Source organism: Vicia villosa, linkage group LG3 (assembly GCF_029867415.1).
Source record: "Vicia villosa cultivar HV-30 ecotype Madison, WI linkage group LG3, Vvil1.0, whole genome shotgun sequence".
Taxonomy (NCBI): domain Eukaryota; kingdom Viridiplantae; phylum Streptophyta; class Magnoliopsida; order Fabales; family Fabaceae; genus Vicia; species Vicia villosa.
Genome location: NC_081182.1, coordinates 153584669 through 153590770, shown reverse-complemented (window position 1 = coordinate 153590770; position 6102 = coordinate 153584669).

Here is a 6102-nt window from a genome sequence, read left to right as displayed (position 1 = left end):
AGAATTATTATGAAATCAAGCCTTTATTTTATCAAGAGTTAACCGGTAACTATAGGGTATCCCTAGTCCTAGGTGATATCTACTATAGTCTAATGGTACAAAAACCTTAACAACCGCTGTCCAGCTGGTTGTTAACCGTAAATCATCTTGTTGGTCCGACAAAGAAAGCATAAAAACCTTATACAATTAAATTAAATAAGAAAACAAATCTATTGATGAATTCAGGAATTCAAAATCATTACAGAATCAAATCAGGGACACCCCCTAGCATCAGGGTTTAGTTACTCATATTGTTCAAAGAAAACAAAATATAAAATAGAGACATTACAAGAATTGAGATGAAAGTTAATCTTCAATCGCTTCCGTTCATGAAAACCTTCTTCTCTCCCAAACCCTTGTTTTCTCCAATCTTTAATCTTGTTTCTTCTCTCGGCCAAAAAGTCCTCTAATTCATCGTTAAAACTCTTCTAAATAGTGCATACTCACTTAGGTTGGTTGGAAGTACCCAAAATGCCCCTTGGGTCAACACTTAATAAAAAATCACAAAAATCAGCAAAATCAGCGTTTTAGCCAACACTGCCCGTGTCAGGCAACACGGGTGGCCGTGTTGGCCCTCTGAACTCAAATTCTTGAAATCACTCCCAGCACTGCTGACACGGGTGCCCGTGTTAGGTAACACGGCCCGTGTCAGCCCTTAACTTCATAATTTGGCTTTGAGTTCTTCAAAAAAGTTGTAGCCCTTTTCGTTAGCGAAATTTTGCCACCGGAACCGCGTCATTCCGAGTTACGAAGCTCTAGTTATGATCAAAATACTACACGCCTGTCACGATGAGAAACATGCTGAAAATTCCCAGATCTCACACTTGCTAACACAGGCCGTGTCAGCCCCATGACTTTCATCTCTTTTGCATTTTCTTGGCCACGCTTCATCGTAACACGGCCAGTTTCAGATGACACAGGTGGTCGTGTCAGACCTCATGTAGCTTGATTTTCACTTCCTTCGAAACTCCCCGTTTTGTACTTTTTCGCATAGATTTGTCTCGATTTATTCCTTTGAGCCTGCAAACAGTAAAATACACAACCAAACCATAAAATGTAGAAGAATGAAGTAAAACACTTGACAATATAAAGCAAAGACGACTAAAATCAACGGTAAATAAACGTGTAAAAACCACTGATCAAACTCCCCCAAACTTAAACTGTTGCTTGACCTCAACCGACGATTACAAGAGAAAATGACCTTCCAGGCACACCGGTGTTCATACGTGAGATATCCGTTTGTATTGATCAAGAAACAGTTGGTCCGGTATTCACATGACGCGACGAGTTTCTGCTAGAACATTAAACCTTAAGCTCCCCTTTCGGATACCTCTCCAACTATGCTTTGCACTTAAGTCTCTTTCCGATTTTCCTCCTCTTTCATTCGGACAATCACATTAAGGCACTGCATTTCTTATAATGATCATCACATGCATGAGACGAATCAAGGCTTTTTATTTTCTTTTTCTGGCACCAAACGAGCAACATTTGCTACTTTTAATTACCGATGAAATTTTCAAACTTTGCAGTTATATATTGTCCTTTTTGGACGATGTTTGGGGATCAACCTCCTTTGGGCTGAATAACCGGGTGAGGGTTACCCAACTTAGCGAGTCGGTTTCCTTTTACCGCCTTTTCATCATCTGGTGCCAACTTTATCGATTTTTTTTCTCAACCAGTCATCATGCATGTGAATCTGAATTATGCCAGACTGTATCAATAAACTACTCGAGGAGTACTTCTCAGGAGACAAGTACTATAGTGCAAATCTACACGTTAGACTCGTATTTCTTTTAGAGAACCAAGGGTGTTTAAACAAACCTCTTCTTGTCACATTATTCCGAACTTCCTGTCCTCAAACAATCCTCCCTTCATCTCTATATACTATTCCCGATCACTCTTTAAGATCAAAACTCTTCAACAAAAATTAAAATTTCGGTCAAAATTTGGGAAGAACTCAATGTTTGGTTTTACATATCATAACAAAAACATAAAATGAAAAATGCAAGAGTAAATCCTCCCCCAATCTTGAACTAAACATTGGCCCCAATGTTTCAGAACAAGCCCGAGAGGGGTGACTCACAGAGGGTAGTGCAACTCTAACTGCAGCTTCCTAGCATTCACCAGAAAGTCCCCCTTTTTATTTCCTGAAACAAAAAACAAGCAAACACAAAAAGAAAAATAAGTTGTTAAAAGCATGGGTTGCCTCCCACGAAGCGCTTCGTTTAACGTCGCATGGCTTGACGATCCATTCCCCTTGTTAGGGTGGCATATATGACACAAAGAACACATCATCTTTTTTCTTTCTTCTGTTTGGTAGCAATCCCATGAACTTAAAGTACTGATGATGTTGCTGCCAAATCCATTTTAGCTTGATTTTATTAAACAAGGCATAAATGTCTTCCAGTACATTGTCAATTTCTTGTCTTTCATCTGCCTTGTTATAAAAATAGTTTTTGGGGATACTCTCTTGTTGAAGATTTTCTTGTTGGGTGACCACATCTTCACAAATTATTAAATTTGTGGTTATATCCAAAACTCGATCATCTTCAAGTTTCCTTATTTCTTCTTCCCCATATTTCTTTTTTACCTCAAATTCTTCTATTCTTACTGCATCCTCTTCATCTGATATTATGCATTTTTCTCCTGGTTTCACATATTCTTCTTCCAACTCTAACTTTCTCCAAATAAACCTATCTGGATAAAAGTTAGCTTCCTTACATTCATTCATAAGGATTCTTACCTCTCTCTTATATGCTTTAAAAATTTTAGTCGCCTCTTCCAAGGTGACTCCTGAATCAGGCGACCAACATGCAGGAGATACAGGTGGCAATGTATCAAAACAATACATAGCTACAAAACTCAGACAATTTGTTAGTAGCAAAGTATAGAAGAATTCATGAAGCAAAAATAATTTGACTTTTTTTTTTATAATAAAATCAAATTCAAATAAACAAAAAACTGAAAACAAAATTTTAGTTGACAAGCAACAAAATTTCAATTGAACTAAAATTAAAACTCTATATTTTGGCAGTCCCCGGCAACGGCGCCAAAAACTTGATCGGTAAAATAGCAAGTGTACTATTTTGCCTCTGTAGTAATAATAGGGAAATTCCCCGAATGTCGATCTCAAGGACTGCACGTTAATATCGAGTTTCAATAGTGGTTCAATTAAACAAAAACTAATGTTGGGGTTGTGTTTGGAAATTGTGACTAAACAATAATTAAAATAAGCAGAAAAGTAAATTGGCTTTTTGACAAATATGAGTATTATGCTAGGGTAAAGTGTGTGATTGTTCCTGTAATAACCTTGGATTTAGATCTCCTCAACAAGTTCATACTATTCAATTACCAGCCCTTTAGGATATTTTCCCCTAATTCCTTAGCGGGAAAACCTTTGAACATTCATCCTAAATCCTAAGTCCTTAGAGAATTATGATGAAATCAAGCCTTTATTTTATCAAGAGTTAACCGGTAACTATAGGGTATCCCTAGTCCTAGGTGATATCTACTATAGTCTAATGGTACAAAAACCTTAACAACCGCTGTCCAGCTGGTTGTTAACTGTAAATCATCTTGTTGGTCCGACAAAGAAAGCATAAAAACCTTATACAATTAAATTAAATAAGAAAACAAATCTATTGATGAATTCAGGAATTCAAAATCATTACAGAATCAAATCAGGGACACCCCCTAGCATCAGGGTTTACTTACTCATATTGTTCAAAGAAAACAAAATATAAAATAGAGACATTACAAGAATTGAGATGAAAGTTGATCTTCAATCGCTTCCGTTCATGAAAACCTTCTTCTCTCCCAAACCCTTGTTTTCTCCAATCTTTAATCTTGTTTCTTCTCTCGGCCAAAAAGTCCTCTAATTCATCGTTAAAACTCTTCTAAATAGTGCATACTCACTTAGGTTGGTTGGAAGTACCCAAAATGCCCCTTGGGTCAACACTTAATAAAAAATCACAAAAATCAGCAAAATCAGCGTTTTAGCCAACACTGCACGTGTCAGGCAACACGGGTGGCCGTGTTGGCCCTCTGAACTCAAATTCTTGAAATCACTCCCAGCACTGGTGACACGGGTGCCCGTGTTAGGTAACACGGCCCGTGTCAGCCCTTAACTTCAGAATTTGGCTTTGAGTTCTTCAGAAAAGTTGTAGCCCTTTTCGTTAGCGAAATTTTGCCACCGGAACCGCGTAATTCCGAGTTACGAAGCTCTAGTTATGATCAAAATACTACACGCCTGCCACGATGAGAAACATGCTGAAAATTTCCAGATCTCACACTTGCTAACACGAGCCGTGTTAGCCCCGTGACTTTCATCTCTTTTGCATTTTCTTGGCCACGCTTCATCGTAACACGACCAGTTTCAGGTGACATAGGTGGTCGTGTCAGACCTCATGTAGCTTGATTTTCAGGTGACACAGGTGGCCCGTTTTGTACTTTTTCGCATAGATTTGTCTAGATTTATTCCTTTGAGCCTGCAAACAGTAAAATACACAACCAAACCATAAAATGTAGAAGAATGAAGTAAAACACTTGACAATATAAAGCAAAGACGACTAAAATCAACGGTAAATAAACGTGTAAAAACCACTGATCACTTGTGTATTAGAAAAAGGCGGTACTTGGGATAGTTATTTACCGTTTATTGAATTTACATAAAACAATAGTTACCATTCGAGTATTGGCATGGCTTCGTTTGAAGCTTTGTATGGTAGAAGGTGTAGGACACCATTATGTTGGTATGAATCTAGTGAGAGTGCGGTAATTGGACCAGAGATTGTTCAAGAAACTACGGAGAAGATTAAGATGATTCAAGAGAAGATGAAGGCTTCTCAGAGTCGTCAGAAGAGCCATCACGATAAGAGGCGGAGAACACTTGAATTTCAAGAGGGAGATCATGTGTTTCTGAGAGTTACTCCTATGACTGGCATTGGTAGAGCATTGAAGTCAAGGAAGTTGACACTGCGTTTCATTGGTCTGTTTTAGATTACGGAAAAAGTGGAAGAGGTGGCTTATCGTATTGCCTTGCTGTAACGCCCGAAAATTTATTTATTCGCTTAATTTAGACGTTTGTGATGTTTATTGATTTTTTTTGCGTTTTGGGGCGATTTAGTCGGTATTAGTTCGGGTAGCGGATCGACATTTAATCGGAAATTTTAATATTTTTAGTATTAGAAATATTAATAAGCTAATATGTAGCGTTTTGGGAATTTTCTGAGTATTTGAGATTAGACCGTAAATATGAGTTATTGAGTATTAACCCGGTATATTAAATAATCAGATATTATTTTTTTTTATGGAATAATAGTGGAATATTATTAAAAGTAGTAATTTGACTTATTTATTTTATGCTAAGGAGAATATTGGGCCTATTTTATTTTAAGTGAGGAATAGAAATGTGGTGTTAGTATGTTAAGCCCAAATATGAAATTAAATGGAAAATAGGTTTTTGTTGGTTGAAAAACCAGAAAAATAGAAAGTAGAGTAGGCATTTTATTGGAAGAGGAGAAAACTAAGGTTTTAGAGGGAAGAAGGAGGCCAAAGAGGGATTCCATTCAAGAGCTATTTTCTCCAAATTTCTCCAAGAATCCATTAGAGCTGCACTCAATCCAAGGTAAGGGTGGGGTTCTCTTCCTATAATGGGGCTTATGAGCAATTGTATGTTGGGGATTAGGGATTTAAGTTAATATTTTGCTGTGATAATTTGTTACCGGGACTTGAAAATTTTGTTATTGCTGTTTGATGTTACTTGTTGCCGTTGTTACTGTTTCGGTATACATGTTAAGAACAAAACCGAAATTGTACTGGTTTGCATACGTGATGATGATGTTGATAAATACTACTCTAATAAATGTATGTACATACTACAAATTGACCCACACCATAAATACTACTATAATAAATGTATGTACATACTACAAATTGACCCACACCATAACCAAATGTTACCTTCTTGACAGTAACTACATTATTTTCTTTTATTTAGTGGATGTATATATATATATATATATATATATATATATATATATATATATATATATATATATATAT